Source organism: Panthera pardus, unplaced genomic scaffold, assembly GCF_024362965.1.
Source record: "Panthera pardus isolate Hobbes unplaced genomic scaffold, ASM2436296v1 HiC_scaffold_20, whole genome shotgun sequence".
Classification (NCBI taxonomy): Eukaryota; Metazoa; Chordata; class Mammalia; order Carnivora; family Felidae; genus Panthera; species Panthera pardus.
The window spans coordinates 14,259,440-14,271,782 of NW_026526766.1; the positions used below are offsets into that span (position 1 = coordinate 14,259,440).

Genomic DNA, 12,343 nt, shown 5'->3' on the forward strand with positions numbered 1-12,343 from the left:
CATTTAGGGACACAAGGAAGTGAATTGTAACTTTTTCTACTCGAAATTCTTAGAGTTTGGAGATACTGTTTCCTTAAAAGCATTTTCTAATTATATCATATGATGTAATTCCTTAATATAGTTTCAGAAACTTTCTACGTAGCAGATTACTTAGAGTCACGGCAGGAAGTGTGGCTTTATGGAATTCTGTCAATGTTAAGTTTCTATGATTGGTACACTAAGGGTGGAGTACCATAGCTCATTGTTTATGAAAGCACCTAGGCATCACATGTCAGGGTATTACAAGTGGAGCTGAATTATGATAAAGGTTAATGTGTAATAATATAACCAGGAAATGAAAGCGATCCTAGAGAAGTTGTGGCAAGGTAAAATAAGCCTTTTACTTCTAGCAAGTACTAGAAATATAATCTCAATTCTTTTTCCCTTGGTATTTCTTGTCTAGATCAGTGGTTCTGAAACCTTTTGTTTCAGGACCCCTCTGTAACTCTTAAAAATTACTCAGGACCTGAGAAAGCTTGGTTTATATGGGTTGTATTTATTAAGATTTATTGTGTTAGCTATGAGAACTCGAATTTTTTAAAAAATTATTTAATAAATAATATGAATATAGACAACATGTGCCCATTAAGGATTAATAATTTTTATGAAAAATAACTTTTGAAACAAAAATATTAGTGAGACAAGTGGCATTGTTATACACTTTTACAAATTTCTTCTGGCTAGTAGAAGAAAAAGGAAAGAGTACGTCTTAAAAGGATTAAAAGTACATTTTAATAGCTTTTTCAAGATAATTGTAGAAATCCTATCAAGAGTCACATGTTCTACCCACTGAGCCAGCCAGGTGCCCCCATCCCTACGTGTGATTTTGTAACATCATGAATTTGGAAAATATTATTCCACTCAGTTATACCGATCTTCTGAATGTCGGTATGTTTTATTATACAATATAAAAAATCATGTGAATATCACAACAATGTCATTAAAAAAGACTGAGTTTTTATTTTTGTTTTTTTAACTGAGTTTTAGGAGTTGACAAATAGAGTGATTACTAGTACAATTTGGTGCCCCTCTCTTTGTTCATGCTAAGGTGTCAGTAGTTTTAGTATCCATTATGAAGAATGAGACTCAAAGTGACTTTCAAAGATTATATGACAAGGGCATGTCAGAGCTGGGCTAGAGTCTAGGTCTCCTGCTTCCCAAGTCAGCGCTATTTTCAAAATAGTATTTGTAGCAGTTCTTCGAAAACTTCAAATTTTCACCCTTAAATATGTACTATATATTTTAGCTTTTAATTATTTATTCTTTCCTTTTGTGTCTTTCATTGTAAAAAAGTAAGTATGGCAACTTTTTTTTTTTTTTTTTAAGTATACTACTGTCTCCTTTGTCAATAAACATGGTTTATAGAGTGACCTGTGTTTTTGACCGTGGTTTCCACTGAAATGCTTAATTGTGATATATGCATGGTCAAGATTGTTTGAATGTTTCTGGGAATTATATTCCACGGAGAAGTAAAAAGAAGGCAAAACCCTTATTTTAACATCTCTGAAGTTCTTTTAGTGTTGGGCTCACAAAATATTTAAAATAGAGCCATTTTCAAGGGAAAATAGGTAAAATTTGTATTTAGGTTAAATTTAAAGTTTTTCTTTACTGTGTATTTTATAAGAAAATACACTCAGGAGTGATTAAATAATTTTCAGCCATTTTAAAAGATGTTTCAAAATGCTTCACAAATTTTATAGCAGCTTGGAATGTGTGTCTCTTATCATTAAAATAATATCAAAACCATTCATTCTTAAAATCAACATTCTTTGGTTACACAAATGCAGTCTTGAGGTGAAAAAAAAATGCAGAAACTCAATTACTTTCAGACCATCTTTTGTTCTACTCCTAAAGCCTGGATTAAGAGATTTGAAAGAGAAGGCACACAAAGGTACTTACGTGCAAGGGAAACTGGAAGGTTGTAGGTATAAGTGTATAAATTTATATTACATTTGCAAAAACATTTCACATTTATAGAAAGGAAACATTTTAAACTTGTGTCTCCTTAAAAAATGGGTATATTTATAGTCACAGAGTTATTAGCCTAATAAAACCTGACTGTTTTTCAGAATGAATTTAAATTTGAAAAGAGCATAATTGCTTTCAGCAATAGAATTCCTTCTTTTCTTTGAATTGGCCATTAGGGTCTCAACCATCAGTTGGAACCCTGGCAAAACCCCACATCTAGGCCATATTACTTTTATCTGGTCAAGAGTTCTCAAGTGGTAATGTGCATAAGAATTTCTTGAAGAGCTTAACAGATTCTTGGGACCCATCCCCAAGATTCTGAGTATGTAAATAATGGCTGTAACCCAGACATCTGCATTTTAATAAGCTATGCAGGTGTTCGAGTCAGTGTTAAGAGTCACTGTTTTGGGGACTCAGTGGGTTAGAGAATGTAGATTCTGGGATCTTTTGACTCCAGCTTCCAAAACAGGATATCCTATTGTCAAGCCTATTTTACATGTAAATTTTAACATTTAACAGTTCTGTAAATACAGTTTTATCCCTGAATTAGCAATTTGAATACTTAAGGATTGGCTCACCCCAGGACTCCTCCGTATGAAACAACACATCCATAGAAATGAAAACATTCTAATTTCCTTGAAGCTTCTGATGAACCTAACCAAGAAGGACTTTCTTTAAATTATTTCAAACCTTAAAAAGAAAATTGAAGCCAAAAGAAAACCTGAAACTGTTTCCTAATCCATTTGGATTGTTAGAACTTTATCCATGTGTGTTCTAATGGTCCACATTTTTAAAATCTATTTTTTTATTGCAGAATAATTAAGTAAAGCTTTTTAGAAAACCAAAATACAAACATACCAAATAATTTAACAAGAAAATTGTAATAATTATTTTCACTTAGATTGTATATCAAAGAGGGTTTTTTTTTTAGTTTTTTTTTTTTTAATTCTGAATTATTTTTCTCAGTCAAGTCCCTGAAGGTATGATGTGTATGCAGTACAGTTTTAAAGAACAAAATTCAACTGAGTGAATTTTAATGATCTTACTGGCTTTGGTCATTGATTCATGAATTGGGCAGCATACAGTCTAGCAGATAGGAAGCGTCTCCAAGGAGATACACAAATTGATAGGCATTTATAGGCAGAAGGGAGTGGGAACAAGGAGATTCTACTAAACAAAAAAGCCAGTTGGTTACTGCAGGCACCTCTCCTGGAGGCTGGCCGGGGGCTGTCGGGCAGATGACCTAACTGGTGCTGATTGGGAGATGCCTGATGGGTGTGGGATTCCCTTTCTGGCAGAGCTGAAAGTGAATTAAGCCTTGGTTTGGTGACTTGGGGCTTAGCATAAGCTGGTCCAATTTGGGCCTGCTTTTATGTTTTTAACAACAGTTTGATAATTTTGAGAAATGAATACAGTTGTGAGACTAGTACCACAATTAAGATATAGGACAGTTCCATCACCCCCAAAACTGGGTAGTCACTCCCATCTGGTCCGGGGTCACTGAACACAATGGCCAAGAAAGAATTCATGAGACATTGTATGCTGCAACTTAACAGGTTTTTTTAAGTAGCACGGGGTCAGGGGTCAGGACCCGTGGGCACAAAGAATTGCACTTTTGTTGTATGAAGCTGGTGGTTACACGCTTAGTACTCAAGGGGGGTGGAATGTGCAGGGAGTATTAGATCATAAATATCTTCTTTGAATTTGTACTCGTAAAAGTACGTTTGCAAGATTTCTCTGGTATTTATCATTCAGTTCAATATAACTATTGGTGAGATATAAGATACACAGGCAGTTATAAGACCCTTTAAGAATGTAGCAACCAGCACTTATTTGATCCTTATCAAAACTATGCAGGCTAGAAGTCAGCCTTTGGGGCTAACAGTGAACATTTTTCTGCTTCTATCCCTCATCATTTCCTCTGTGACCAATTCTCAGTCCTAAAATCTTTAAGGTTGTTGAAGGCTGAAGGGCCCATGTGCTGTAACTTCTTCAAGCTGACAGAGGCCGTAGAGATGTCCCTACTAATGGACTGAACTGGTTGCTCTCTGTTCCTACAAGTAACTATTATGGAAGCCCATTGCTGTAGAGTCCAGAGCCGATATTGAGGAAGGACTGTTTTGTGTAGTAAGGATCATCTGTCAGCTGGGTGAAGGAGTTAGGAAGTTTTACCTGTACCTCGACAATAGGAGAGAATAAAGCAAAAGAGACAACACACTAGGATTAATATTACAATAAAAATAAGAAGTGTGGGGTGCCTGGCTGGCTTAGTAGGTAGAGCATGTGACTTTAACTCTGGGTTGTGAATTCAAGCCCCACAATTGGTATAGAGATTACTTAAGAATAAAACCTTAAAAAAAAGTGTGATAAGAAGACCCTTTAAGATAGTCTGTAGTCCCATTCCCAACCAAGAATTTAACCAAACATTGATAGGGCTAGGAGTGAGACATTACCTTAATTTGTATGTGTATATCTGCTAAAACTTGGGATACATTAGCAGAGTCATCTGGGATATATATACACACACACACACACACACAACATTTAATCTCAATATTAGCATAATAACTTCCCCTTTATCTTGCAGTCAGGATGTCAAGGGACATTAAGTTTTGGAGGGCCACTTTTTGATTTTATGGGTGACTTGTGTGTTGAGTCGGGTTAAAGGTGGCTGCTGTATGCTTGGCTAAAGCCTCTATTTCTCACTTTTACGTCAATAATGGTGGCTTCCAGCACAAGTATGGCTAAGGGATAAAACCATTAAGAAGCCTTCTTTGCCTGATGTCTAGTCTTAACAATATTCTAATTATGAGGATTCATTGGCAAGTGGGAGAGGATGTGTCCCGGGAGATAAGGGCATTCCCCAGTGCATTCTCCAATCCAGCTAAAAGCAAGGTGGGGCCATCCATTATTTGTACAAGTTCATAGTTAATTAACCCCATGGAGTGGGGTGTGCTCTGACTTTTAAAGAGCAATTTTGTTATCCTAACCCCAAGGAACTGATCAAGGTGACAACTGACTTACACAGTTATTGGGGAGTCCATCCCATTGTCCAGCTGTGTAATCATATGTTTGTTGTATGAACAACATGGGGTCCCTTTTATTATCCCCTCAGAGTAACAAGCAGGAAGATTATCTGTATATGAGCTATTATGGCAGTCTCTTCGAAGTTTACCTCAAGTTGTCTAGCTTAGGCAAACAACAAACATTTAAAGAAATTAATCAAAACTAGAATCTGTGGGGCACCTGGGGACTTAGTCCATTAAGTGTCCCAGTCTTGATCTCAGGGTCGTAAGTTCAAGGCCTACATTGGGCTCCACACTGGATGTGAAGCCTATTTTAAAAAAACAAACAACCAAATAAACAAAAACAACTAGAATCTATGGCTATCATCAGGATGCATTTTTTAAAGTTTATTTATTTGGGGGCGGGGAGCATGAGCAGGAGAGGTGCAGAGACAGAGAAAGAGAATTCCAAGAATTCTGTCCTGAAAGCACAGAGCCCAATGCATGGATCCATCCCACGAACCATGAGATCGTGACATGAGCTGAAACCAACAGTCGGATGCTTAACTGACTGAGCTACCCAGATGCCTCTAAGGATGCATTATTGAAACTTGTAGGAGCCTCTTGAGGCCAGAGCCAAGCCAAGTGTTTGTCATCAGACTGCTACAATACCTGTAGATTTGGGTGTATTCCTTGAGGTCCCCCAAATATCCTGAAGTTCCTACAACTGCCAGGAATTGACCCTCTTTATTCACCTGGTAAGGCTGCGGGAACTCTGTAAGCAGGGTATCAAACCAACATTTCCAAGGTTGCATTGGCTCCATAAAGTCGGCCTTAATTCCTTAAAGCTGTCTCATCATATCTGAGTCTATGCATGTCTCTCTCAAATATGACGTTCTGGTTAAAGCTTTGGTGGTAAAATAACCCATGTTTTCAGTGGTGTCCCGTTACAAGAACAGATTCTCATTGAACTTACGCAAATAACTATAGGCTATGGAAGAAAGAGAACTCAACTGAGTTTCTGAATTTCAGAGGGTTCAGGTAAAGAGAAAAGTTGAATGCTTCAATTTGTTCACAAGGGAATACTTTATCATATTTCTGTAAACCATGGATATTTTAAGAGAAAGTTTCCTTAAATCTAGGAGAGCAAACATTAGAGAACAAGCAATGTTTCAAACAAAAGTCATAAAAACTATAATCATCTTCCTTAGTTCATTCAGCCCCATGTGATTTTTGTTCTGTTTGAATATAGCTTTCCTATTAGTTCTGGAAATTCTTACACAGTTTAGTTTTATCCTAAAGATATCAAATACCTGTATTTGTCATATTCCTTTTCATAAGTCTCTTTGAAGATGAAACATATTTTGCAAGAGCATTAGAACAATAACTATAAATAACCAAAAAAGCTCAGAAATGGATGTGGTTAAAGATCTGATATGAGGGGCGCCTGGGTGGCTCAGTCATTTGGGCATCCTACTCTTGATTTCAGTGTAGGTCATGATCTCAGAGTTTGTGGGATCGAGCCCCGGATTGGGCTCTGAGCTGACAGCATGGAGCCTGCTTGCGATTCTCTCTCTTCCTCTCTCTGTCTCTCTGCCCCTCCCCTTGCTGGTGCCCTCTCTCTCTCTCTCAAAATAAATGAAAAAATAAAATTCACTCATAAAAAAAATGAAGATTTGATGTGAGAGTTCATTGTAATGTAGCTGACTAGGAAATCCAGTTACTTCTGTGACACATAATACTTCAAAAATCAGAATATCAAGCAATGACCTTATGCTAAACATATTAAAACGTAAGGAATTTTATATATTTTCTAGAATAGTTTTAGCATTTACCCATATAACATAACCTAAGAAGGTTTATCATTATAAGCTTGACAGTGCTTTCCAAGCAACATACCAAATAAATAAGTCTAATTAGTCAAAAAGACTTCATTTACCATTTAAATCTCAGGAAGTTTGTTAATGTCAGAACTTTTATTTATTTATTTTTAATTTTTAATTAATTTATTTTTTAAATTTACATCCAGCTTAGTTAGCATATAGTGCAACAGTAATTTAAGGGGTAGATTCCTTAATGCCTCTTACCCATTTAGCTTATCCTCCCTCCCACAACCCCACCAGTAACCCTCTGTTTGTTCTCCATATTTAAGAGTCTCTTAGTTTTGTACCCCTCCCTGTTTTTATATTATTTTTGCTTCCCTTCCCTTATGTTCATCTATTTTCTCTTAAAGTCCTCATATTAGTGAAGTCATTATGGTATTTGTCTTTCTCTGATTGACTAATTTCGCTTAGCATAAATACCCTCTAGTTTCATCCACGTAGTTGCAAATGGCAAGATTTCATTCTGTTTGATTGCTGAGCAATACTCCATTGTATAGATATACCACATCTTCTTTATCCATTCATCCACTGATGGACATTTGGGCTCTTTCCATACTTTGGCTATTGTTGATGGTGTTGCTATAAACGTGGGGGTGCCTGTGCCCCTTCGAAACAGCACACCTGTATCCCTTGGATAAATACCTAATAGTGCAATTGCTGTAACCTCACAAAGTTTTAAAGCACGTGCCTAAATAGGATTACAGGCCATTATAAAACTTAATATTTAATGATATATTTACCAAAGGTGGCAATAGTAGATTCTACAGAAGGTTACACAATTGTTAGCAAAACTTAGCTTCCTTAATATTTAGAAGTTTCAATTCTCTTAAGTAATCAAAGACCTGAAAAAGACAAAACATAGCTTTGTTTTTCTGGACAGATAAAGAAAAAGAAACTGTTTACAATTTCTTATCAAGAGCAGACCAACAATCTGAAAATTTTTTGTCTTTATAACAGAGAGAGAAGCAGAATTTCAGTCTTATACCAGTGTACTTTTAAAATCCATTCACTTCAGCCTTAGTCCTGATCACGCAATGAAGTTCTTTTCCAAAGATTTCTCTTCACAAACCTTCTACAACTTTCCTTTTCATTCAAATTTTATCATAAGCCATTTCTCTCCAAATAACCAGCCTCCTTTTAGGACAAAATTACTTTCGTTTTCCCTCAACAAAATGTATTTCCATTCCTTCTATCTTTCCCATGTATCTCCTACAGAATTACTTTCCTTATTCCATTATTCTTAATTATATTTAACAGAATTTTAACTGTTAGAAACCTTAGTTTCCAATGAAATGAAAGAGTAACTGATTGTGAACTGTTACACCAGTATTCTTTAGATAGGCAAATTTATAAATACATTTCATAATTTCTAAAAACAGATATTTTTCCATAGTACAGTCTTTCAATACAGCATAAAGCATGTTTCCCGACAGGCCCAAGTGTCTTCAGTTTCTCTGCAACAAGAAGGCAAAGCAGATAAACCTGTGTTTGGTAAACAAAGCTTTAGCAGTCCATATCTTTTGGAAAAGATTTAGATATCCAGTCGATTCAATCCTATTTATCATCTCACTTAGCAAACCTTCAAAGTTTTAGGTTACCAAATATTTTGAAAGCAATAAACCTTTTTTATGTATTTAACCTACCTGTTTTTATTATTTTAAAGTTTATTTATTTTGAGAGAGAGGGAGAGAGAGCGAGCAGGCGCTCGGGGCAGAGAGAGTAGCAGAGAGAGAATCCCAAGCAGGCTCTGTGATAGGAGTGTGGAGTCTGACATGGGGCTCGAACTCACGAACCGTGAGATCATGACCTGAGCCCAAATCAAGAGTTGGACGCTTAACTGACAGAGCCACCCCAGGCACCCCTCAAAAATTTCGAGACAGCCAGATTTTAAGTCCTCTTTTTGCTGACAGATTGCAACAGTGATAACAGGAGCTTATTTGACCTTCGGTAAACCTTGATAGAATTAAAGTATTATATTTAAAGCTGATAACTTTAAAGATATGCCTGTCTTAATTAAAGTAACAAATTTAGTCTAAATACCGAACATGTTGCACTTGGGCCCCCTGAAAAGTCAGTCTATTTGTTCCCCACGGCCACTTTTTACCTAGGGAGCCTGTGTAAAGTGGGTGGTTTCAGCCCAGGGAGGGGTCCCTGGACCTCTTCATGTTGACTGGGAAGGCGCTCCCGTTTGAACTTCATGCGGAGGTGGCCCAGCTGGTTGGAGTGCCTTTCACTCCTTGATAGCGAGGGCAGGAGAAGTGGGAGCCAGTGGCACCAGGGACAGTGAAAATGGTGTAGGAGCCCCTTGTATAAGCTGGTGGTGCAGAAACAGGTAGAGGGGGAGGTGGAGGCAGAAGAGATGGGGTGCCACCAGCAAGGCTGGAGGTGTCTAAAAGCCCAGATGGCACGGAAAGAGGACTCCTGGTCCTGAAGCTCATCAGCTCAGACAGGTGAACAGATGCGGTTTTTCTTTCTCACAACAAAACGTGAAAATAGGCAGTCCCTGAAGGGCTGGAGAAGACAGGGAACCTCCCTGAAACAAAAGGAATGTCAGCAGCTGCTTGGGAATATTCCTTTAAAGCCCCTGTCTGGAGGTAGACTAACCAGACGGTTGGCTCCAGTTATCGCTGCCATTATCCAGGAGATGAACGAGGGAAAAAAAAAACCTCACATACAACAAGAGTCAGGCAACATTTATCTGGTCCTCTCAAGGTATATTCCAGATCTGACACATGGAAGAGGAAGCAAACAAAGAGGAGGCGAGTAACTCAGGAAAAACAGAGGGAGGCATGTACAGGATCTTGGCAGCAACCTGTTTACAGGAAAGAAGTGGGAGCTCATAGGGAACAGGACAGAACACAGGTGATGTGGCAGATTAACAGAAGTAGAAGGGCCTGAGGCAGGTGAGCCAATGGTGGATTGAAGAGTAGAGGGTGAGAAGATGGGTGTTCTCATGCCCTCTAAAGGAATCAGGACAGACCAGATACAGGGCCATGAAGAGCTGACCATATGGGGTTTTGGTCTATTTTTCCGGTCAGATTTCCCCATCCTCTAGTTTATATTGAGGCCAACTATGTTCAAAAGTAAGCAGACTTGGGAAGGAAGCATCCAAGGTGTCAGGGTCAAATTGGTTCCAGTTTCTCAAGATGTATCCCAAGGGAGTGTTGGATGGGATCGAGGATGGGAAAGATAGTGACAGCCTCCTGGGCTAGAGGCATCCCTGCTGATCCCCAAGAGCATTGCTTTGGATAGTCTGGGCCCTGGGGACATTTCTCTGGAACCATCAAATTATTGTCCCTGGTGTAGGTGGGCATCTCTGACCTGCTGACCTCTTTGACCTAGCATGCCTTCCAAAGAAGGAACCCCTGCCTATCCTTCCTTTCAATCAACATGGGTTTCCTTGGAAGACAGGAGAAGTCTCCCCAATACTGAGGTTGCATTTAGTCTGGCAATCAGCAGTTTTTGCTTCCTTTTTAGGCCTTTTCCCAGGTAGATTAGAAATCCTGTTGTCCAAATTGACTCTAATATGTTAGGAGACAGCTCAAAGGAGATTCCTCTGGGACTGAGGAAAGTTGATTCCATATTTAATTCCTACAAAAATGAGGAGAGTACATTAACTGAGTAGGAGTCCATTACCAAAATCCCCCTTTGCTTCTGAATGACAGAATATTCTCATCAGGAATATTGCCTGGGATTATTGCCCAGAATATTGTTCTGGGATTCAGAGTGGCAGCCAGCGTCCCTCTTCTTGACCGCTCTGACACCTTTGTACTTCTTGAGAAGGGATGTCGACCTTCCTTTGCTTCTTTATTGCATTCTAGACTGCAATAGGTGCTGGTGAATGGACTGCATCGCCACAGAGATTGGGGCTGCCTCTTTCCGTTTTGGGGGAGTCGATGTATTTGGCGACCAATAATAATCCCTTTTCTAACACTCTAGATCTAATATAAATGGATGAGGTGAAGGTCCTGGCTTTTGTTAAGAAGAGGCAGTTATTTTATATCATAATGAGTGTCACATATCTAAGCTAGAAGCCCTTGAGAGTAGGACAAAGAACACCGAACAGCCCATGGGTAAGGACAAATCTGAGACATGAAAAAAACGAAAGTATGGAACTTCTATCTAATCTGGGCAACTTTCTCATGAGCTTTGTCCATGACCCAGTCCCAAGGGAGTGGTCTGCTGTTGTGTGAGTGCCCCAACTAGGTCATAGTTTTGACTGGTCCTGATATGCCCCGATTCGAGAGACCCCCCGAAAACAAACCACCAGAGTCCAGAGTCAAAGCCAAGCTGCAAGGGTCGTTTATTGCAGGTTCGAACCCGGTCCTCCGTGCACTCATTGCCGGTGATGCTAAGAGGCCCCGAGCAAGGATCTTACAGCTTCTTTTATAGACAGGCACAAACAAGTTAGGGATTTTTTTAGAGGTTACAGAGCTGTTGTTGGTTGACATTTAAATTTGAATGCTCAGCAGAACTTGATTGGTTCCTGCCCTTATTTCAAACCACTCAGCAGAACTTGATTGGTTCCCGCCTTTATGTCAGACTACAAGTGGGCACGCCCTGGCTGGTTTTGGGAATGGCAGGGGGGGGGGGGGTCTTTTCTTTGCAGTTGTGAGTACACCTGGTAATTTTTCTCTTAGTCTCTCAGTCCCTTTTGGAAAGCACATGGTCAGATGTATCTTGGATTTTATGCTCACTGAGGGATCATGCTTGGTTATTTAGGAAGAAACCTTATACAGGAGTCTTAAGATCGGCAGCCATCCTAATGACATGTACAGCCATCCTGTGCCCTAGAAGAATACAGGTATTAAAAGAATAGGTAAGAGGTGCCTGGGTGGCTCAGTTGGTTAAGCATCCAGCTTCAGCTCAGGTTGTGGTCTTGTGGTTCGAGTTCAAGTCCCGTGTCGGTCTCTGAGCCTGGAGCCTGCTTTGGATTCTGTGTCTCCCTCTCTCTCTGCCCCTCCCCTGCTCATGCTCTGTCTCTTTCTCTTTCTCTCTCAAAAATAAATAAACATTAAAAAAAAAAAAAAAGAATAGGTAAAATAGAGAGGGCCTGATTTCTGAACCCAGTGCCATTACAGTCAGTTATTTATTTTGAGAGAGAGAGTAAGAGCAAGCTCAAGCAGGGGAGAGGCAGAGAGAAAGGGAGAGAGAGGATCCCAAGCAGGTTCCACACTCAGTGTGGAGCCCGATGCAGGCTCCATCTCACGACTCTTGGATCATGACCTAACCAAAAATCAAGAGTGGGACACTCAACTGACTGAGCCACCCAGGTGCCCCTTATCAGGAATTTTTGATCATGATTTTGTTGTAGTTAACAAATAGGCTCACAAATATTTTCTCCTGTGTTTTCTTTTAGAAGTTGCATGATTCTTGGTTTTATATTTGGGCTTATGAACCATTTCCTATTAATTTTATGAATATCCAGTTGTTATAGCATCATTTGTT

At 39.1% G+C, this 12,343-nt stretch overlaps 1 protein-coding gene across 4 annotated transcripts in view; it reads left to right on the forward strand.

Moving 5' to 3' along the window:
- Nucleotides 1-12,343, forward strand: part of CUNH9orf85 (chromosome unknown C9orf85 homolog) — a 125,369-nt gene that overhangs the window by 45,788 nt on the left and 67,238 nt on the right. The gene's annotated exons all lie outside the window — the stretch shown is intronic.